The following is a 24,394-nucleotide window of genomic DNA, read 5'->3' on the forward strand; positions in this document are numbered from 1 at the left end:
AATTGATTGCATGGTCATGGTAAAGAGGAGGTGGCTGGAGCCCACAAACTGGAATTCTGAGTTTGATTGAAACACTCTTCTATTCCTTCAAGAGCGAGTAATTATTCCATTGTGTAATGATGTGAAACGTGATGTCAGGAAGGGGTTAACTGAACCTTTTTGTGACTGATTCATGTCAGCCTCCATTGATTCTAAACATTCTCGTGAAGGATTGCCATATTATAATTAGAAATGGGCTCCATTCAGTGTATTATCCCATGGTAAGAGTGTTAGCATTACTGACAGCAGTAATCGGGATCAGCAGCTTCAGATGGAGCTGAAGGACGGATCATAAGCTAAGAATATCGGACAGGAATGTTGCAACAATGCATAGGAGATTATCCTGGAATAATTGGTTTCTTTCTAGGTAACAGCAGATGTCATTAGCAGTGTAGCTGAAATGTCGAATTTAAATGTTTCGAAATATTTACTGCCCTGTCCAGGCAATCGTTGATGTTCCTGGTGAATCTCAGTGTCCACGTATTACTTCGACAAATCATTTTCAACTGTATTTCAGTTATTTTCAGATCCTCTACTCTGCTTGCCAATGTTATTGTGATTCTGACACTTTGAATCAAGGTGTCCACTTCACAAACCAGTTCGAACAGCATCAGTGACTTTGTTCAATTACTGTCTTCCTCTCCGGTCCTGGAAGTGTCTTGTTTCAGCTGTGAAACACCATTCATTGTATTACTGTCATTTAAATATTGGGAGCACTGAGTTCACTCTCTTCTTTTTTAGTACAAACTTAACTTTCTCCGTATGACTTCATCTAATGGCTGGGCACTATCTGAGGCTGAAACAGATGAATCACATGTGTGATGATCCGTTTGCCATGAGCTGAATCCTGACACTGTACCGTGACCAATAAATATTTTAACTTCTGACACATCCAGAATATATGTTACTAGCAGAAACCATCTGCTATTCGAAATATGAGGTACGAAATACAGGTTCACGATGGAGAAAATGAGGACTGCAGATGCTGGAGATCAGAGCTGAAAATGTGTTGCTGGAAAAACGCAAAGGGTCAGGCAGCATTCAAGGATCAGGAGAATCGACGTTTCGGGCATGAGCCCTTCTTCAGGAAGGGCTCACGATTGACGATGCCAATACTCTGCTGTTGTTAACATTCCCAACTCTAAATCTGCAGAAAGAATTTTGATGCAACACTTCATGGAACATATCCAAACTCACAAAAAAGAAATTCCATCAATCCGTCATTACTGTCCACACTGATGTATTTATATTATTTTTCAGACTGACAATGCCCTTATTTTAATATTCTGAAGCAAGTCATTCAATCTATCAATGAAACAACCCTCACTCAACCTCTTTCGCTTGTCCAAAACCCTGCCAGTTGCGAAGTTTTAACTGCTTTCTTGATGGTGTCTATGGTGTTTTCTATAAGGACTTTTGGGAACTTGACGTAACGGACCATTTCAATTGATCGTGCAATGTTTTTATTCAATTTTGCGTTCTTGTGATTGTGACCCTCAACGGCTTCACTTCCTGAGTTATTCTTGCTTCCCTGTCTCCTTTCCTAATTTTCCACAACAAATTATTGGTTGGTGAATTGTCTATTTGCGTCTTTATTGTGAATATCCCTCTGCATCTTTACATTTTTTTGGCTTTTGCCTCATTATTACATTGAGTACTGGAGGTGTGAAGCTCAGAAACAATGCAATGATGCGTTTCAGGCTCTTGACACACACACTTCCTCGTGTTTCCCATGTGTTTAGCATCTTCAGCAAGGAAGTTTTGTAGCTTTGTCTCGTGTCTTTGAAACATTGTCTCTGTCTGTCAACTGCATGCCTGTGCTTGTCCCTCTCAGTCGATCGTGCAGTCAGGAACACGAGGAAGCTTCTCGTGCATTCTTTGTAAAGGGCAAGGCATCTAACTTTCCACGGAGCACCTTCTGACCGACTCCTGGTATTGAAACATTAGTGGAAATATAGGGAATGTTTTGCTACAGTTTGCACTGTGAACTGCTTCAGACATTCGCCATTACCTGAGGGTTTGCTGACCCTATTCAAGACAGAGCACAGGGACAGTAGTGACAGCATCTGGGATTTCACGACGAAGAACAAATCGAGCAGAGGCATTAGAGGCAAAGCTGTGCAACCACGGAGTGAGTGCATGTAAGGGGTCAGTGAAGGAAAGGAATGAGGCGTGTGCCGCAACCAAATCGGGTTTTCCCAGAAAATGGTTAATCAGAAACTGTAAACTTTTCATGAAAAGTACATATATGCAGATAGATTGCAGGATATGTTGCACTGGAGGGGTTACTCTGACCAGTTCAGATATAAGAGTTTGCCAAGTTCAGATTACTAACTACACCGAAGTGTCAATATTGTGTGAGGTGACCCTGAACGCAGACCAGGGTCAATTCCTTCAATGCAACCTGCAGCTTCACAGCAGGGGTACGACGTGGTTCCAGTTTTGTTAAGATCACAGCATTATTCATCATCCATGATCCTGAACTTCCCAGGTAGGAGACGGTTACATACCCTCATCTTCCAGTAGGTCAAAGATGATGTATTAATCATGTGATGAAGGACATTTATAACAGTTGGTGCTCCCTCAGGAGGGAACTGCCGAATGTATACTTTGTTTCCAAGTTTAGTGGGATTTGCAAACCTATGCAAGGCTTCGCAGGTCCCCATATCAATGTGGTGTGATTGAGGAAGGAATCTCACGCTATTATTGTTGGACAGTGACATGCACAGCAATCAATTTGATGAATACAATCTGTCCGGGCAGCAGCCACAATCTTTTTCGTGTGAATCAGTCAGCCGTTCCCATCTTCGGGCCTCCACGTAGAACTAAATGATGGCATCTCGGATAAAGACCAACCCTTTGCTGCACAAATCAAAACAACCTCCCGCGTCACCACTTACCACCGCCCTCAACAACGTCAAAATTTCCTGTATGTACTGAGAGCGAAGGGGCCACTGGGAACATCAGTGAACAGACCATCAGGAATGTGGGGCAACACTTTCATTGTCTGAACTGGTGGGAATAGACGATTCAGCACAATCTGTTACACTAAGTCCTGTAATTTATTTCTCCATTTTTGTGATATTCTGCTTGCCATTCTTGATGAAAAATTGACAGGTTCACATTAATCCACATCGTCGTCCATATTCCAACTTGCTGCTCATCAACTGAACATGTATCTTTCCATTTAAAAACTCTCTACCTCCTCCTGATAATTTAATTTCATACTTCCTATGGTGTCTTCGTCAAATTTAGTTGCTATACAATTTGCTTCTGCTCTTTCAAATTATTGATACCGATTGCAAATACGTGGAGACCTCACGCTGATCACTGTCTGACTGCACTGATGTATGTTCTGTCAAACTGACAAAGACCGAATTAGCCCTAATGGCTGCTTCTGGATTAATAAACAATCTTTCCACAATTCCTGTAAAGAACATTTGATGGATTGCATGTTCCAGAAAAAGATAGCTGAAAATAAAAACGACGAGCTATTCACCACCACGAGCCTGCTCCCCCATTTGATGCAATCATGCTTGAGCTCATGTCAGTTTCAACACCACGTTGCTGTTATTTGTCAGAACCTTCATTTATTTAGAGTCCTAGCAGGCCCTGATCACGACTATAGTAAATTCCACAGATTCATCCGTATTTCACAGAAGTAATTTCTCATCATCCTGTATTTAATATGCTATACGCTATCCAAAAACTACCATCTCTTGTTCTAGATTACCCCACGTTGAGAAACATTCTCTGTATGTCTGCATTGTCAGTCTTCTTTTGCATCGTACTGTTACAACATGGTGGTGAACTCTTCTGTTAATTAAACCAATCACCCAGAACAGTTCACCTCGTCTTATAATCTGTTAAATATGCGCGATATAGAACTCCTAAATTCCACGATTTAACATGAAAAGTGAACATTAATCTATAGTATTCATAGCCGTAAGCACCGTTTGCTTCATTGCTCATAATCAACCTCCTGCTCTATAACAAAATGCTATTCCAATAACAAACTCACTAAAATTGGATCAACTTAATTTCAAAACCACACTGTGGCTGTTGCCTTCAGTGTCTTTTGGTTTCAACCTTGGGATCGCCTTGTGCCGTCTTCTTTCGTATTGCTGCCAACAAGTTTTATGTGAAAATGTATCGTTGATGGAATGTTTCCTAATTTCTTGAGTCTTCTGTTCAATTTTCAAAATGCCTTCATTATTGTATGGCCAGCATCGGATTGTCACATTGGTTTAATGTTGGCAGAACAAGAAATTCAAACTCGATTGGAATTTAGTATCCTGAGACATAAGTTAAACTTATTGGTAGAAACTCAAATTGTTGTCACAACAGCAAGCGACTCTAGTGTCCATTTCACAGCCAAATATTGCATATTTTCGAAGCTCCAGTACACTCTGAGACTGTGCACTAGTTCATATCACAGGGACTTGTAATCACTCGGCTTGGAAAAACATTCATTTTCTCTTAAGTACCGTATACGACTTCAACTTCATAACACCCCACACCTTAAAAGAAAAATGAACCATTATAATGAAAATACGTTTTTGGTTCTCTTCTAAGTCCTAATCACATTACATGAAATATATCTGTCTTTTATCCAAGGTATAATCGTTTCTGCATATTGACATTGGACTCTGTCCAATCTTATCCATATATTCTTTCTTTAAATCAAATATAATGCATCTTCTGTCTCATTTGTACTAATCACAAAATGTACAACTTCTAAATTAAACGTTTGCAATATATGATGCCAACAAAATAGTCTCATATTTTTCTGTTTAAGTCTGTCCATAAATGTAAGAGGATTGTGTTCGACATGCACAACTCTCTCTCTAACACGTTTCGTCACATAAACGACAAATTGTTGGAAGACCAGTACCAAACTGTAAAAGTCTGTTTCGATGGTAGAGCGTTTTCTCTTGTGATCGTTGTGTTTCTTTCAAAAATAGACAAGTGGCTGGTGAAATCCATTAATATATTCCCGGAGCGGTAGAGCTGCAACTCGTATATCTCTCGTATCAATTTCAACTTCGAAGGGTTTCAAAACTTGCTGTAGCTCAAACTGTTGCTGTGGTTTATATTGCTTTTAAATTCTCATATGTCTCTTGTCATAGTTCTGTTCGTTATGTTTTCATGTTTTTCTTTCATGAATCTATCAGCGTTTACAAGGTGCTGCGGAAGGTTCGAATGAACACCCGGTAGAGTCTGTCCAATCAAAAAAAAATCAAAGTATCTCTTTTTTCGCAGTTTCATCGTGGATATTCCAAAATGCATTTTTTGTCGTGTTTCGTTGTGTTCGACATTCCATGATTTATGCACTTCCCTGGGAATGAGTCTCCAGCTAAATGATCTCTCTTAGAACCTCGTAGGTCTCATCGATTTTTATGTTCCGCTCTCTTCTCTCAAAATTACTGTGGTTCATTCTTTCAAACTCAACATAATTCAGACTTGGCCAATTTTTCTGTTTCTGAACTGCTGTCTATCCGTTTATGGTACACATTCACAAGCATACAAAATAGCCTGTTTGACAAATCCATAATATCTTGACTGTGCACCTGTCAGCGGTGCGTATATCCCATTTTCTTTGTCTACAAGATTAGTCTCAATAAGGATTACGCACAATTTTTTGTGACCACTCCATATGCCCGGCTACTTGTCAAATTAAATAAAACACGATTCGGAATCTATTGATCAGCATTTGTCAACGTTTTGACATATTTGGATGGATCATTAAATCCTCTCTTCATCTCCACCCTGTCACCTTTACTTTACTGACTAATTTGAAATTCAAGTGATCTCTCTCTTTCTCTCTGCCTTCCTTCTCTCTCTGTTTGTTCAGGTAAGAACATTTCTCCCTTTATTTTCCATTTCCCTCTCTTTGTCCCCTCTTATTTTCTCTGTCTTGCTTCTCTGCTTCTCTGTCTTCCTGTATCTTCTCTGTCTCTTTCTTTATCTTAACCTTCCAACTCCATATGCATCAATTATTATTGAAGGTTTCTATTCTAATTCCACTGTATGTGTCTCTTCCTTTGATATATCTACGCGCTTGATCAACAATCTTACAATTTCAGCTTTTCTTTCGTCCCTGATTAAAACCAATGCCAACCGATTTTGCTTATTCTAAATATTTGCCCTTCCTCTAATTTTCTAAATTTTCTTGGAAATATTTGGCAGCATCTTCAAACCACAGACCCTCCTTCACAATCTTAAAAGCCATTTCCCTCAATTTTAATTTATAACCACAGGATACCGAAATTAAACGAACTGTGTCACCTCTGTCTTATTTAAACAAGTAGAGCACTAACTGGCAATTGTTTAAATATGCTGGGGAGTGCCGTACAACACATCTCCTCAAATCTGTCCACATTTTAATCTGCATCTGTCGAAAGCCGTTCACACTTCGTACTTGAGCCGCCAGTTTTACGGCATGGCGGGGAAACTCTCTGCGAGTTAATCCAAACGCCCAAGAAAGCTCATCTCGCCTCGTAATCTGTTAAAATGTGAGTGACGGAGAACTCCCAATTTACGCTGTTTAAAGAAATGTATGCTTTATCTCAAAAATTGAACATTAAATAGCAACTATGTAGAATTCTCAATCCCTTTCTCTTAACATCTTATTACCTGCCCTCAACTTGATAACAATATGTTATTCCAATAAGACCTATATTGAAATTATGCAAACTTACTTTCCAAACCACACAGCGGATGTTATCTTCGGTATCTTTCTTCTTCTGGCTGCGGAACCCCCTGGGCTGTCTTCTTTCTTTTTAATGCCAGTTTAATTCATATGGATAGGTACCTTCAGGAGCAAATGTTTCCTAACTTCTTGTATCTGTGTTGATGTTGGTTGGTTTGTCTCCAATTTTCAAAGTTCCTCATTATTATATCCTCAGCATATTAACCTTTATTTTTTTGAAGTTCGTAATAAGAAAAAAAATGCAAACTCGATTGGGTTTTATTATATTATAGCATCATATAAACTGATTGGTTAAATCTAACGGTAGTCAAGACAGCGGCAAACTCAGGTATCCATCTCCTAGTCAAATGTTACGCACTTCCAATTTTCTAGTACTCTCTTAGATGGCATCCAGCCATACCACAGGTGAGTGTTATTGCCCCGTTCACAACTGCAATCACTCTCTCTTAAAGATATAGTATACGCCTTCAACTTCGTAACATTACATACCTCAGTTATGTCTGCTCACAATCTTCAATATTCCGTAGAGTACAGGATTGAACTGCTCCATCTCTCCTCATAAAACAGCCCCTGACCCCTGAAACCGATCTCTCTACTGTCTGCAATGCAACTGGGTCCCTCCTCATCAATGCTGTAGACAGTACTCCCGCTGCAGTCTCCTTCATGACTTGCATATTTGAACCGACTTCCCTACTGCACTTTTTTTTCTTTCTGAATGAATGTGACAATGTTTTGTGCTTTCCTTTTTCGTTATTCTGAGCCAGCATGCTAGTTTCCTATAATTCATGGACGAGGACATTCAGATCCTTCTGTAACGGCGGTCTCTTAAATTTCACTTCATTTTGATAAAAGCTTCCTTTTTATTCATCTGAATAATATGGATGACAAAATGCTGCGAAATTTTGGCTCCTTCACCAAATTTGTAGAATCCTGATTACTTCCTTGCAACTTAGCTATTCAGAGACATCGGAAAATTCGGTTACATCATTTTCTGACCCCTTAAGCAAATCATTAATTTAAATTGGAAACACTTGCGGCCTCAGGATCAAACCCTGTGACACCTCACGAGCTACATCTTGCCAAACAGAAGACTCATTTTTCCCTTCTCTCTGCATTTTGTTGGTTAGCTAGTTCTCTATCCAAACCGATTATGTCATCTTACCTTTCATAATATTCGTTGCGTCGTATATTATCCAATGCTTTCTGAAAGTTCAGTAAGACTGTATCTGGACGATTGCCATTATCCTGTGGGCTTGGCACATATTTTAAAAAATCGAGCATTTGAATCGAGCAAGATATGCACTTCAAACACCTTGCTGGCTCTGATAGATTTCAGTTTGATTTTCAAATGCCCTGTTATTAATTACTTATAAATGGATACTTGAAATTTGCTGTCAATACCAATATTTTGTCATTTTTATTTAAAAACATACCCCGTTATCTTGTTTATTCTTACATCCTTCCTCTTTATAACCTCTACAATCTTTTGCAATTCCTATGTTGCAGACAAATGAGATAAAAGTTCTGCTCTCATTGCAAAGGTTTCTCAAGCCGTATAGTCTCATTTTGTTCTTATTTTAGGGCATTGTGAAGCTGCATGACCTCCTCATATTCCTACGGCTTTGTCCTTCGTGTGTGATTATCTCTTTCTTGTCCATGATTAAGAGGCGTAAGACATGTGGAATTTGTTTTTTATCTTTTTTGCTATATAACATATTGAGGGGCTGAAGGGCTTTCTCAAAATCCTGCATAATCAGCTCATGATACTGAACGGTCTCCTCTCACGTCCCTGAAATTGGATGGAGGAAGTGATTGTATTCTCCTGTTCCCATACAACAGAAACCTTGGTATGAAATATCTCCTTTGTTCCTTTAAAAAACTATAATGTGCCTTCATATCCTCCTCCAAGTCCTATTCTAAAGGCTGAATGGTCTGAATGGCGTTCTCCAATTCGAGTGCAAAAATCTCGAGTGACTTTGTGGCCTCTAATATTTCCTGTGTTATATAAATGAGCAGGTTCATTAGACTCATCCTGATGCTCCATAACACGGTATTGGCGCTGCATACCCTACTCAACTGTCAGCGGCTTCAGTCATTTTTCATATCATTTTTCATTCTTATAAACCCCAAATGCGTTTTTGACCAAAGTGTTTATCTTTTCCTCATATGTTAACACTTCAGTCATTGGAGTCAGTCAAGTGAAACGTTGCTGAGCTGTTGCCAATGCAACTATTTAGCGTCATCAAAGTGGAAACGCAATTGTGTAATATGCCCTGCACGAGAGCTCAAAAGAAATACTGTATAGCCAAAGCAACACTTTCTAAATGTAATACTTGTTCCTAAATAGTGATAGAGTCATAGAGATGTACAGCATGGAAACAGGCACTTCGGTCCAACCTGTCCACGCTGATCAGATATGCCAAATCAATCTAGTCCCATCTGCCACCATTCGGCCCATATCGTTCCAAACCCTTCCTATTCATAAACCCATCCAAATGCCCCTTCAATGTTGCAATTGTACCACATCCTCTGGCAGCTCATTCCATACACATACCACCCTCTGCGTGAAAAACGTTGACCCTTAGGTCTCTTTTATCTCTTTGCCCTCTCCTCCTAAACCCATGCCCTCTGGGTCTGGACTCTACGATCCCAGGAAAAGACTTTGTTTAATTACCCAATCCACACCCCTCATAATTTTTTGAACAACTATAAGGTCACCCCTCAGCCTCCGACGCTCCAGGGAGTACAGCTCCAGTCTGTTCAGCCTCTCCCTGTAGCTCATATCCTCCAACTCTGGCAACATCCTTGTAAATGTTTTCTGAACCCTTTCAAGTTTCACAACGTCTTTCCAATAGTAAGGAGACTAGAATTGCACGCAATATTCCAACAGTGGCCTAACCAATGTCCTGCACACGCGCAACATGACCTCTCAACTCCTGTAAGAAAGTGAGGACTGCAGATGCTAGAGTACCAGAGTTGAAAAATGTGGTGCTCTGAAAACACAGCAGGCCAGGCAGCATCTGAGGAGCAGGAAAATCGACGTTTCAGGCATAAGCCCTGAAGATTTTTCAAGTCCCAACTACTGTGCTCAATACTCTGACTGACAAAATAAAGCATATCAAACACCTTCCTCACTATCCTATCGACCTGCGACTCCACTTTCAAGGAGTTATGAACCAGCTGTCCAAGGTTTCATGGTTCAGCAACACTACGTGTATAAGTCCTGCAAAGATTTTCTTTCCCAAAATGCAGCAGCAATTAATACTGAGACTGAGACTCGACCTATGTGACACTTGAAGGGGGGAAAAAAAGGATTTTCCATTTAAGTTGGAGATGACGACTTCTTCCTCTCCCGAAAGGTTATGAATGTTTGAAACACTTTTGCTCGAGAATGGTGAAAACAACACTGAATATTCCTGAGGCCGAGGCTTTCACTCGGGTCAATTGTAATCGCTGTGGGGGTGGAGAAATGTGGAACTGACACGACAAAAATTTCCTCCATTCACTTCTTGAATAGTGGAGCAAGGTCAAGGACCAGAATAAAACCTACTCATGGACATTATTCGCGTATTCGTATATTTGCCACACGCAAACAGTTCTCTTGTTTCTGTTGATGGCGCAGGTAAGACCCGCTAAAAACATTTTAAGAATGCCCAGACCCTAATTTTGCGAATTGTTTTAAGCAGGTGTGCAGTGCATATTCCTGGCATGATGTAGTTGGTCAAAGCACTTTGTGCAAAACAGAAAATGATTAATTTACAGCATGATGCAATGGAACACCAACAAAAGAGAGTCGAATATAAAATGACTGAAAATCTGAAAACTCAACATTTTAATTCAGTTTAATGATGCAGTTCCAAGCAATTGCAATAATCCCCATAATCAACCCTTGGGAAAAAAATGAAAAAAAAAACAAACACAGGCTCTTACAGGAGAGATCTCAGAGAGAAATGGTCGGGATGGATTTGCTTCATTGAGACAAGCATCATCAATACGGACTGACTGCCTTCAGTGAGCAGCCAGACTGCTAAACCGCAGACAAAACCATGCCATAAAAGCTGAGCTGGGAGACATGTCAACTCACATTTCAGTATAAAAGTGTATTCGTTTTTTGTTAGAAAAAAGGCAACCCTGAATGTTCGATGCCTGATGAAGTATCTTTTAGCTATATTCACATTGACCCTAAAACACTCCCAAACAGACAGCTTGGCAAAGCTGCGTTTATGACTTCTCTGGAAAAAGAATAACCTTGTTGAAGGAGTATCATCACACGTTGTAAGATACCATTGTGACCTGACTGACCTGTTCTTGCGCTGGGGTCACAATTGCAAGGATGAATGATCTCTACGTTTCCTTATGAATTCAGTTAAAATCGTTGAAGTATGCACTTCTGCTGATTTCAACCAAGTTTGAGAAAATAAATAGTCTCCTGCTACTCCTGTGTAATGACATTTCGTGGCACCAAGACCTCCAGCTTTTCTCACTCTTTAATCTCCATAGGGCATAATGCTTGTTCCTGGTTTCAGAGAACATTTTCAAGCGTCTCAATGACTTCCTTGCTTTTTGTTATGATTCAACTAATACGTTGATAAATCCCTAATATTTCCATGTGTCGTAATTTGCAATTGAATTCACTCTTGCAGTCCTTTCAGTCCAGGCCAGTGGTACTAATAACTTGCTGTCGTGTTATATACAAGGCTCGAGAGGCTGAATGACCTCCTCTTGTTCCTGAGTAGTATACCCGAGGGCTTGAATGGCCGTATTTTGAGCCGACATTACAGACTATATAAGCCGAATAGCCTCATTTTCTACCTATGTAAATAGCTCGAGAGGCTGAACAGCTTCGTCCTGTACATGCACAACAGGATCGTGACGTTGAATTTTCTCCTGCTATGTATTTGTAAATGACTTCCTCCAGTTCCTGTATAAAAGACGTAAGTGTCTTACCGGCCACCGACTGCTGCTTGTAATAGAACCAAAGCCTTAATGGGCTCCTCCTCTTCCTTTGTAACTGGCATGAGATCCTGATGTTCTCTACCTGTTCCTGTCTGACCCAGTCGAAAGGCCAATGGCTGAGTGATTTTCGTCTGTACCACACACGAGAGGTTGAATGCCTCTTCACTTTCCTGTTTAACGCACTTGAGAGGCTGAAGGTTCTCATTTTGCTCGACTGCAAAATACTCAATTGGCCGAATGGCACCCCACTGCTCCTGTGTAATAGACTCACGAGGCTGAATGCCCTCTTCTTCTTCATTTTTAACTGCCTGGAGTCAACGAATGCTCTCCTGATACCGTGCAAATTTATTTAGAGGCTGAATGGCCTCCTCCTGATTCGTTATCCCAGAGTCAAGAGGCTCCACAGCGTCTTTCTGTTACATTTTAGCAGGATTGAGAAGTTGAATGAACAAACGCGATTGTTGTAAAGTCTTTCATCAGTCAGAATGCCGGTTTTGATTTTTTACCATGTAAACTCCAGAATTTGTTTCAACCAGGAACACTAAAATCAACTTTCAGCCTAAGATGAAAGAATATACTCGTGAAGTCAAAAGAATGATCAAGATTGTTGATGTAGTCGTCCTGAGTACACGACACACTTTTTTGCCCCAAACGTCTCACTTCGGCAACTTCGACTGCTTTCTAAAGATGCGCAAATCCCAAACACCGAGATTTCCCATCGTATCATTTAATAGCATTCTTTGTGAGAACGTCTCCGACTATGTCGAGCCCATCTTGAAACCGACGGTACAGGGGGGCGCCAGCTTCTTTTGCAACACGACAGATTTGCTATAGTAACTTCACACCCACAGACTACACAAACGAAGAACATTCCTCGTCATAATTTATGTTTTGGCCATCTGCACCAGCATCCTCCTTGACAACGATATCGCTGAAATAGACTCAGTACTCAAAACCAAAAAGTCCTAATCTCCCAGTGAAATCCTACAAACAATTCGCTTCACCTTCGAACAGAGCATCTAAACCTTCAACAGCCAATGCTTCATCCAGACACATAGAGCGGCATGGGACCACGTTTACAGTCCAAAATGCGAAATGGTCTTGCACAATGTCGAAAAAGACGTAATGCTGCACAGGGCCTCCCATCAACGAGACACACCAGATCCATAGACGACACTTTATCCATCTGAACACATGGTGAGGAGGGCCTGAATCAACTCCATTGCGGGAAAACAAGTTCCATCCCACCACACATTTAACACGGACTACTGTTTAGAATCAATATCATTCTTCGACACAAGCATCTTTATCAAGGACGAACAACTCAGTACCTCACTCTACAGCAGGCCTATGGATCACCTCAAGATGTCGTACTTCTCTAGCTACTATTTTAAACATCAATTTAAAAAGCCATGCCCTACGGGCAAGCCGTATGCACACTCAGAACTGTACAGGTGAGGAGGAAAGTTGCGAACAACTGAAGGTGCTGAAGGAAGCCGACAAAAGAGCTGGATGTGATACTGATCACAAGTTCTGGTATGCCGCAATGGAAATCTGTGATGGTCCCTTCAAAAACAGATACAGGAGATGACTGATAGTGTCCACTTTGTCATCCAGTACATCCCGGGAGTGGAGGGACCATGCCATGTACTTTGCAGTCTGCAATATATTGTCGATGACGATGAGCATCTCGACAAGATCTTCCCTGTATCTTCACTTCTTGCCTTTAATCAATTGCAAAACCTTTAAAAGATCATTGTTCAAGCAAACTGTCCAGCCATCAGGCAACGGTACACCTCAATACCACACACTGTGCCACGGCAAACCTTGCTAGACAAGACTGATTAACGCTCTTTCCTCAAGAATCCCCTTTGGTACTGCACCAAAAAAAAAACTCGATCATATTAATGAGACATGATTTCCCACGCACAAACCCATTTCGACTATCCCAAATCAGTCCTTTCATTTGCAAAAACATGTACATCTCTTCCCAAGGTGGAATGTGAAGAGTTCTTTCTCCAGCTGTCGGGTGCTCAAATTTTGGCGGTGGAGGAGGCCAAGGAACTGCATATCCTTGATAGTGTGGGGCAGTTTGACTTTGAATTCCTACAGTGTGGAAACAGGTCGTCGGCCCAACAAGTCCACACTATCACTCCGCACCGGACCCCATGTAAAGCCATTCCTGTAAGCTATAGTTAGAACTGACTACTGCAGCATGCCTGCACATCCCTGAAAACTCCTGGCAAATTAACACGGCCAATTAACCGAACCTGCACATCTTCGGGTTGTGGGAGAAAACCGGAACACCTGGGGGAAACCCGCATTCAGGCAGTCACTGAAAGCTGGAATTGAACCATGGTCCCTGGCACCGTGAGGCAGCAATGATAACCACTGAGCCACCATGCCAACCGAGGGAGATTTGTAGTTTAAAGCCATTGGGCGGTTGGGTTAGTTGATCCTTTTGTCCCAGAGATATTATCTGAAACGGTCCATAAGTTGGCATCCTGTCTCCCAAATGTCGAGGAGTCCACATCGGGATCGACGGGCACAAATGTGTGGACCTGCAAGTAACTTTATACCAGATGTGAAATGATCCTTTTGGGCCTTGGGCAGAGGTTCGGGGGAAATATTGCTATCGGTTTTGCACTTCCTGTGGTGGCATTTGAAGGTGCCAGGAGTGGTGGGTAGGCTGGTGAGGGAGTGGGGGTGGGGAGCGGAGGAACCTGACAAAGGAGCAGCAGAGGAAATGGTCTCTCCGGAAACCTGATTGTTATGGGCAGGGAAATATATCCCTGATGGTGGTGTCCGACTGTAGGTGGAAGAAGCGGCGAAGGATGATGCGTGTTGTCTGCTGTTTGTTGCGGTGGATGGTACTCTGACATTGTTTTGGAGGGAGAGGGAGTTTGGGTTTTCAAGAGTGGAGAGTTATAGAGGCGATGCGCTGGAAAGCATTATCCACCTTTTTCGAGAGGAAAATTTGATCTTTGAAGAAGGAGGCCGTCTGGGAATTTCTTGTTGGAATCGGTCATCCTGGGAGCAGACGCTGCGGAAGTGAAGGAATTCAGAATAAGAGATGGCGTTTTACAGGAGGCAGGGTGGGTGCGTGTATTCCAGGGAGCTGTGGGTGTCAGTGAGCTACAAGATGCAAAGTTGAGTCTGTGATCATTGATGGAGTTGGAGAGGTCCAGGAAGGGAGTGGTGAAAGGTGTCTGAGATGGTGCAAGTGAATTTGCGGTCGGGGTGCAATATGATGGTGAAGTTTATGAACTGTGTGGCGCCGATAAAGTCATCAAGATAGCGGAGGGAAAGGTTGGTTATTGTGCTGCTATACCTTCAGAAGATTTCCTGGAACATTATGTACCGGACATTGTATAAATGACATTACCCAGAACATTCTGTTCTCAACATTGTATAAAGGAATTATCCCAGAAAAGTCTGTGAAGAACGTTGTACAACTGCCATTGCCAGGAATATCCTGCTCCCGATATTCTATCACTGAAATTCCCCGGAACATTCTCTACCCAACATTGCATAACTGACATTCGCTGGAATATTTTGTAACCAACATTCTACAACTGTCATTTCCCGGAACATTCTGTACTAAACATTCGAAAACTGACATTCCCCGTCATATTCTAAACCCGTCATTGTGTAGCTGACGTTCCCTGGAACATTTTGCCCCTGACATTACTTGTGAACGGCCGGACTTCAGTGAATTGAGCAAACGATAAGATCTCGAGGGAAGAGATCCCGTTCCAGGGAGAAGGAGATAATGTTCCGAAGTACCCTCAGGCAGTTAAAGTGTTTAATACTGTTACCCACAATTTAGCTGAAAAGACAGAATTTTCGGAGCTCCATTTGTCTTCAAGGAGCTTCGAGAGAGCATGCAGAACAGAAATGTTTTCACTCACCGTATTCGTAACTGGAAGGAAGTGACTTGTGTCTGCTTTCGAGTGATTGATTCTGTGGGAATATTCCAGAAAACGCCTGTTGTTATGGATGTGTCTCTGTGTGTTTGGGGAGGGAGGGTATTTTGTGTTTTACGATGTATTTTTGCCAGCAATTCAGACTTTCCGTATTGTTATTCGACATCAAATTATTTTCATAAATCTCTAAATACGGTGACACATTTGATAATTTCACTGGGCCCTCTGTCAAACTGGGCACTTTGTCTCCAGGCTAATGTATAATGTGTTTGTTTTTCTTCCTCACAGTTAATGTAGTGACCATCTACGTTCTGCTTTATAAAGATTGTGAATTGTCTCCATGTGTCAGACGATACCTAGGGGCCATGGCAGTGGCGGATCTACTGGTCATTATCCTCGACCTTATAATGAGACACATTCCCATTGTTTATACTGAAAATTTTTATTTCCTGGAGTCCATCCCCGTGTGTAATATCCACGCCGTCCTGCTTTATGCAGCAACTGACTGTTCTGTCTGGTTCACCGTCACTTTCACTTTTGATCGATTTGTGGCCTTTTGTTGCCAGAATCTGAAAAATAAATATTGCAGTGAGAACACAGCGGCTGTGGTTCTGGGAACAGTGACTGTACTGAGTTGTTTAAAGAATATTTTCTGGTATTTTATGCTCTCAACTCGGTATCAGCTGGGGCACACACCCTGGTTTTGTGTGGCAGCAATCGGTGTTTATAACTCCCTTGTCTGGATCACAACTGAGTTCGTCCATAATATTCTCACCCCGACTCTGCCATTTTTCCTGATTCTATTGCTCAATGTTTTCACCGTCAGATACATTGCAGTGACCAGCAAAGCCCGCAGAAGACTCCGGGCTCACACAAATGTGGACCATCGTTCTGACACAGAAATGAGAAATCGAAAGAAATCCATGATTTTACTGTTTGTTATCTCAGCCAATTTCATTCTGTTATGGTCAATGTTAATGGTGTATTCTGTATGGTACCGAATATGGTATATTGTAGATATCCCTGTACACCCACAAAACTTTGTGCGTGAATTGGGCTCCATGATGCAGCTCCTCAGTTGCTGCACAAACACCGCGATTTATGCCTTGACACAGTGTAAGTTCAGAAATCAGTTGAAGACCGTGCTGAAGTACCCCCTTACCCAAATTTATCAATCGATCAAATTCACTCATTAATCAACCCATCCTGGATTTTCGAATTTCAGTTCAACATTTCAGTGATGAATTGGTACGTTGCTATGGTAACAGGCTGGTTTGTCCAAACTTATTGCACAGCAGGGTTACGGGGACACACTTCAATATCTCTCTCTGCCCAGGGGCCAGTTATGAAAGGAACCATCCCACTTACTGTATCGATCACATGAATTTGTAAACAATAAAAGCCTTCATTAAGAAGCGCCGAGCAGCAGAGTGAACAATATTGTTGTTTGACTTTGTGTTGACTAAACTGAACTGATCTTCAGGGAAGAAGAGGGGATTGGGCCTGATCTCAGGAGTTGAGTTTAAATCACCCAGTCCTTGCTATCACCACTGGCTACCCCCACCATTACATGGACAACGACACAGATCATCTATCGACCCCGTTATCCCATCTCTACTCAACAAAGTCCGCCTGTCTCTCTCTCTCTCTCTGTCTAACCCTGTCTCTCTCTCGCTCGATCACCCGTTCTCTCCCTTCCCCGTTTCTTACACCTTATTTCTCCCTCTCTCTCTGCACAATCTCTCTTTCTCTTCCTCTCTCCCTTTCACTTGCCGTCTTCAAATCTGTCTCTTTTCTGTCGTAAATGCCACAGTTTTTCCACCGGAATGCACTCTTCTCTGTCTGTGAGAGGGACGGAAGGTGAGAGAGCGAGAGAGAGAGAGAGAGGGACAGGATAAGAGAGAGATGGGAGAGAGTTGGGGTTGGGAGAGTGGCGGGTGGAAGAGTGTGAGGTTTGTAGAGCATTGGAGAGAAAATATGGGTGGAGGGAGGGATCGATTTGTGGAGAGTGGAGACAGGCACGGCAACAGTGTGAGAGAGAAGGGAAAAGAGTGAAATGCTGAGGGGTGAGAGGTTGGATTGGGGAGAGAAAGTGGGAGGACGTAGAGAGAGGGGAGAGAGAAGGCGGCGGGAAGAGGAAGGCTTGGGAGAGATGGAGAGGGAGGGAGAAAGGGAGGGAAATGGAAGAGAGTGATAAATTAGAGGGAGAAAGGGAGGGAGGGGAGAGAGAGAGATGAAGGGGCAGGCGAGAGATAGTGTGAGAGGGATTAGGGAGAGTGAGGGATTGGGGCGTGGTAAAGAGTGTGAGAGGAGAGCGCGAAAGGGGAGACAGAGGGAGGAGAAGGAAGAGGGAGAGAAATTTGTGGTGAAGAGTAAGGGGAGGTAGAGTGTGCGGGAGAGACCGTGAACGGGAAGACAGAGATTGAAGAGGACAGGAGTCCGCGAGCGGCGGGGTGGGTTTGAGAGAGGTAGCGACAGGAGAGAGAGAGAGTGAAGAAGAACAGAGACGTACGGAAGTGGAGAGAGAGAGTGGGAAGGGAGGCGGAGAATGATTGTGGGACGGAAAGGGGATAGAGTGGAAGAGAAGACACAGGAGAGAGAGGGAGAGAGGAAGGTGGAGGGGGAAGGAATTGAGAAATGGGAGGAGAAGAGGGAGAGGTAGGGGCCAGAGTGGGAGAGAGATGGATGAGAGAGGGGAAGAAATAAAGTGATAAGGACGCTCCAGGATGAAGTGAGCAGGAGAAAAAGTGGGTAAGGGGCTGAGGGGGAGAGAGAGGGAGGTGAGAGACAGGAATAGAGGTAGCAGAGAGGATGTGGTGTAGAGAGAGGGAGGCGGGGAGAGAGAACGGGGAGTGAAAAGACAGGTGGCTAGAACGACAGCGGTAGGAAGAGAGTGAGGGAAGAGAGTGCCATGCAGTTAGATAGAGGGAGGCAGGTGAAAGGGAGACTGAGGTGAAAGTGAGAGAGACAGACATACAGACAGACAGAGGGGGGAGATAAAGAGAGGTGTGGAGAGAGAGGGTGGAGAGAGAGACAGATTGAAAGAGAGGAGCGTAAGTGCAAGAGTGAGGGAATGAGAGGGAGAGAGAGACGATGTCGAGTGTGGGAGGTGGGAAAGGTAAAGAATGTGGAGGGTGTGTATTCTAGGGAGACATGGGGAGAGAGACAGTGTGATGGGGAATGAGCGAGAGTAAGAGAGCGAGAGGGAGGGATGTAGCGCAAGAAAAATGCAGATGAGAAGAGAGACAGGTGGTGGAATGAGAGGGAGAGATAGACAGAGAAGGGAGAGTGATGGCGGCGGTTAGGTAGTGGGAACTGAATTGGAAAGGGAGAGACAGACGGGTTGAGGGAGAGATGGAGAGGGAGAGGAGCAGACCGAACGAGAGAGAGAAAGAAGAGAGAGCGCGGTGAGGAGAGATTGGGAAGAGAAAGAGGGAGGGGAGAGAGAGAGATTCAGGGTGGAGGAGAAGAGGAATGGGAGGAATGGGAGACGAGACGGATGGGGGAAGGGACAGAGCGAGAGAGTGGGGAGAGAGTGGGAAGAGAGTGAGGAAAGGCAGAGATTGAGAGGGGGAGCAGGAGAGTGAGAGCGTGAGGGACAGTAAGAGAGATAAGGATGTTGGGAGACCGATTGAATGAGGAAGAGATATAATGAGGAAGGAGGAATAGAGAGGGGGATTTGTGAGAGACAGAACGAGAGAGACTGGTGTAATAGAAAGGTGTCGAAGGATAACGAGAGAAATAAGGATTGTGGGAGAGTGAGAGCTAGACAGAGGTACAGGGGAGAATTAGTAAAGGGAAGAGAGAGAAATGGAAGACGTGAGAGAAAGGGTGGCAGAATGGGAGAGAGGGGTATAAGAAAGATAGAGAGGAGGCAACTGAAAGCAAGAGACAGGGGGAGGAGGGCGAAAGAGAAGGAGGAGAGAAAGAGCAATGAAGAGGGCAAGAGAGTTTGGTGGGAGAGACAGTGAGAGGGCGGAGTGAGAGATTGACAGGAACGACGAAACAGAGGTATGGTGTGAGACAAAGAGTGAGAGATCTGTACATAGTGACAGAGAGGCGGGGGTGAGAGAGGGAAAATAGTTGAGAGAGAGTGCGGGAGGATGGGAGAGAGAGGTATAAGCACATAAAGAATGGGAAGAGGTATGAGAGCCCGAGAGAGTGGGGTGGAGAGAAAGGCCGCCAGAGAATATGTTGAGAGAGAGCGCAGGAGGGATGAAGGCAAAAGGTGAGGAGGAGCAAGGCGGTGGTTGCAAAAATGGAAGGGGAGAGAGGGGGGAAAGCGATATGTGAGGGAGAGAGGGACGAGGATAGATAGAGGGAGGGGAAACAGGGAGGGCGACGGAGGCAGGAGAGAGAATTTGGGGAGAGACAGAGTGCGGGGAAAGTGGAGATCAACCGAGAGAGCGCGGGTAGAGAGAGTGAAGAGGCGAGAGAAAGAGAGTAAGGGTGAGGGAGAGGGGGATATGGTTTAGTTCGGGATCGAGGAATTTGAAAACAGAAAATGGGAATGAGAGAAAGGAATGTGAGGAGTGAAAGAGATGGGTGGGTAAATCGGTTTGAGTTCTAGGGAGAGACAGAGAGGAGGGGGAGGCAGAGATGGAGAGGAAACAGCGATTCAGAGAGCAGCAGAGATAGAGAGCGAGCTGGGTCAGAGAGAAGAGAGGGAGTGGGAGACAAAGATAGTGGGAGTGGGGAGAGACGGAGCGAAAGAGTTTGAGTGTGTTGAGAGAGTGATGTGAGGAGGGAGAGAAAGAGGGAGAGGAAAGCTGGGGGAAGAGAGAGAAAGTGGAGAGACAGAGAGAGGGGTGATGGGGCAGAATGAAACAGGAAAGGATGACGGATAAAGAGGCAAACAGGACAGAGTAGAAGAGAGAGAGGGAGGAGTAGAAATGGAGACAGAGAGGAGCGAATGGAAAGGGTGAGAGGGGACGAGACAGAGGAGCAAGAGAGGCATTGAGAGAGGGGGAGGAAGAAAGAGAAAGGGAGGTTGAAAGTGAGATTGGGCGGTGGTAGAGAGAGTGAGGAGGAGAGAGCGAGGAAGGGGACAGAGAGGAAGAGGTACAGCGTGAGATAGGGAGGGACGAGGGAGAGAGGGTGGAGAGAAAGACAACAAGAGAGACAGAGCAGTTTGGAGACAGAGAGGGCCACAGAGATTGTTGAGAGAGACAGCAGTGGGATTGAGAGAGGGGGAGACTGAGGGAGAGAAGAGACAGAGCGAGGGTGGAGACACAAGGAGAGGACGAGTGAGGGGGAGGTGAAAGAAAAGGAAGGTGATGGAGAGAAGTAGGCCTGGGATGAAGAGAGGGAGGATGCTGAGGAGAGAAGAAGGGGATGACAGAGAGAGATGGAAGCTCGAGACAGAGATATGGGGAGTTGAGAGAAAGAGTGAGGAAGATAAGGGAAGATTCGGGCTACAGAAAGCGGGGTAGAGAGAGTGAAGAGGGAGTGAGAAAGAGGTGGAGAGAAGAATGAGAGAGACGGAAGAACAAGGAGGGTGGGAGAGAGAGAGAAGGGGACACAGGTAGGGAGAACGAAAGAGCAAGTGAGTAAGAGAGTGAGAGAGGTGGGTATAGCGACAGTAAGGCTGCCACGAGAGAGATCGAGGGTGGATGGAGTTGAATAAAAGGAGAGTTAGGATTGAGGGAGTAGAGAGGAAAGGGTGTTGAGGTAGGGAGGTGGGAATATGAGGGAACGGTTAGACAGAGGGAGGGATGGAAAGAGCGAGACAGAGTTTGATGAGATGAGCGAGAAAGAGGTGGGGAAATCAAAGGGCGAGAAAGAGCGGGAGTGGAGCGGAGAGAGAGAGGACGGTTAGAGAGATGGATGTAGTAGAGAGAGGAAAAGAGGGAGAGACAAAGACAGAGGAAGAGAAGCTCGGCTGAGATAAAGAGAGAGGCAGGAGGCAGAGTGTTAGAGAATGAGGGTTAGGGAGAGAGAGGGAAAGGGGAGGAAGTAACAACGATAGAGGGACGTGGGCAGGAGAGAGCGAGACAGAAAGGATGACAGAGATATCGGCGGGGAGAAAGAGATGTCTTGGGCAGGGTTTGAGAGATGGGGAGGGAGATATAGGAATACATGACAGCCGCCATGGGGGGAAGAGAGACGGAGGAGGAGGAAGGGAGAGCGGGATGGAGAATTGAGAAAGCCTGAGAGGTGGAAGAGACAGAGGGGGAGAGACAGAGCAATGGAGGATGGAGAGATAAAGAAAGGAACAGGAGAGAGAGCAGGAGAGGTAGACAGATGATTGGAAGGAAGGGGAGAGCGCTGGAGGTATGAGAGAGAGAGAAAAGGGAGAGAGAAGGAGAGAGGGGAGAAGGAGAGAAATTGGATGTGGGAGAGAGTGTGGATGGAGATGTAAAGCGGATGAAGGAGGGGAGGGTGAGACAGGTGGAGGGGTAGAGAGTAGGGTTTGATAGAGAATGGCGAGAGAGAGGCTGAGCTGGAGTGTGGTGGAGGGATCAGTAGAGGGAGAGAGTGAGAGAGGGAGGGAGAGAGAGAAGGATTGGGAGAATAAGAGAGACAGAGAGGGAGGGAAGAGAGTGGGAGAGAGAGGTACTGGGTTATAGAGAGAGAGAAGCAAGAGAGAGGGAGAAAGAGTGATAAAGAGAAGGAGGGGTGACGGACACATGAGTGAACAAGAGGGAGGGAGAGAGAAAAGGAACGAAGGGAGAGCGAGAGATGGGGACATGGCTAGGTAAGTTTTGTATTGTGAGAGTGACTTGGAGGGGTTAATGTGAGAGATGGAGGGCGTCTGGGAGCAGCAAAGATATATAATCTGCTTAGTGTGGTTTCTGGTAAGTACCCATTTGTAAATGGTACTGTTGTGGAAATGCTATTCGAATGATAATACGGACCAGGCTGACGGTCTGGCAGCTGTTGGATGTTAAAAACCAGTAACAAAATTTCGAGATTTAAAATCTCCTGGCAGTTATTGTGCACGTGAAGCCAATATCCATTGCAAATATCAATTAACTATACCAATGTAGTTTCAGGAAACAAATGTCCCCTGCTTTTTGATCTGGCCTGAAAATGACTCCCGACACACAGGTATGTGATAAACTCTTCAATGGTGTCTGAAATGGCCAATCAAGACACCGAAACTGGTGCAATGTATGAAAAGATCAAACCAGGCAGAACACACGGCAACAGCCTTGGTATCGGAAAAGGGGATGGGAGACACAGTTCTGGCGACACTGCAGAGACGTCTTCGTCACATCTGAGAACTTGCGACAAAATTTACAGACTGCACGGTAAAAGGAGAAGGATCAGGTCATCCAACCCATTGTTTATTCGCCCATTCAATTCCAAGACCGAATTTCTCTTCAGTGTACTTATCCCACAACATGCTCATATCCCTTGAGATTAGCTATCGGAAAAAATAAAATAAAATAGGGTCTTTAATTATCACTTCGGTCCATCAATTTTGCTTCCCTTGGAAATAAATTGATGGATACACCTCTTTCCCAAAACCAGATACGTCCTCCCCTCATTAATTGAGAGTTGAGTTCTCCTCATTTATATTCAATATCTTGGTTTCCACAGCATTATGTGGGGGAGAATTCTCTAGGTTCACCAGTCTCTGAGTGCAAACCTTTATCCTCATTTCAAAGCTGAGTGTCCTGCTTATACGTAAGAATGTGGCCCCTTGTTTGAGACTTCCCAGGCAGGGGAATTATCAGCTCTGTTTCCAATCTGTCTCACCTCGTCAGATATTTATATATTTTCATGAGATCTCCACTCATTTTCCGAAATCTCATATAAGACAGACCCAGTCGGCCCAAACCGTGCTCACACAATGAGCTTCTCATCACAGTGATCAGATGGTCCTCCTTCAGTGCACTTGTGCAATGCCCGGATTGTCCCTTCTTCGGTAAGGCAACCAGAATTGCACATATACTGCACAATCTTCGCGATGCATTTCACCAAGACCGTGTACAGTTACTCCTGAAGTTAAATCCCCAAAATCGAAGTCAAAACAGCATTTATCTTCCTTACTACGTTCTATCCTGTAATGATGCCAACAGTGACTGCTGTACAAGGAGATTCGAGACCTTTTCAATGTTACAGCTCGCCCCATCTTGGTCTATGTACACTGAGCAGCGTGAAATTGCCATTCCCAGTATTGACGTTTATCTTCAGAACTCACTCCACTGGAATTCAGACGTCTCTGCAGAAAGAAATTAAACAACGAACGTAAGTCCCTTTGTCGACCAATATGTTTCAAACAGCTCCAGCCTTTGTTGCATCTCCCTGTCAATCTAATCTTCCAACCCTCACCATAACTTTGCATTTCTTTTTTAAACCATTTCAAGTTCCACGAAATCTTTCCAACAGAAAAAAATCAGAATTGCACAAAATATTCCAAAAGTGGCCAAGACATGACCTCCCAATTCCTTTACACAATGCTCTGACCGATAAAGGAAAGCATAACCAACGCCTTCTTCACGGTGTTATCCACCTGCGACTCTAATTTCAACGAGTGTGAACCAGCACTCCAAGACGGAAAAGATGATCAGAGGATAAGATAGCGAAGACAGTTAAAGGCGTTTTCCTAGGATGATGATGTCAACTTGTACGAGAGGGATCCAACTACAAATTGAGGGGTGATAGATTTCAGACAGATGTCAGAGGCAAGTTCTTTACGCCGAGAGTCTAAGGGCGTGAAATGCCCTCCCTGCTAAGGTAGTCAACCCAGTCACATGAGGGAGATAAGGACACGGCTGATTTGGGGAGATTGTAGGGGGACGAGCTGGGAATA

This window comes from Chiloscyllium punctatum, chromosome 35 (genome assembly GCF_047496795.1).
Source record: "Chiloscyllium punctatum isolate Juve2018m chromosome 35, sChiPun1.3, whole genome shotgun sequence".
Classification (NCBI taxonomy): Eukaryota; Metazoa; Chordata; class Chondrichthyes; order Orectolobiformes; family Hemiscylliidae; genus Chiloscyllium; species Chiloscyllium punctatum.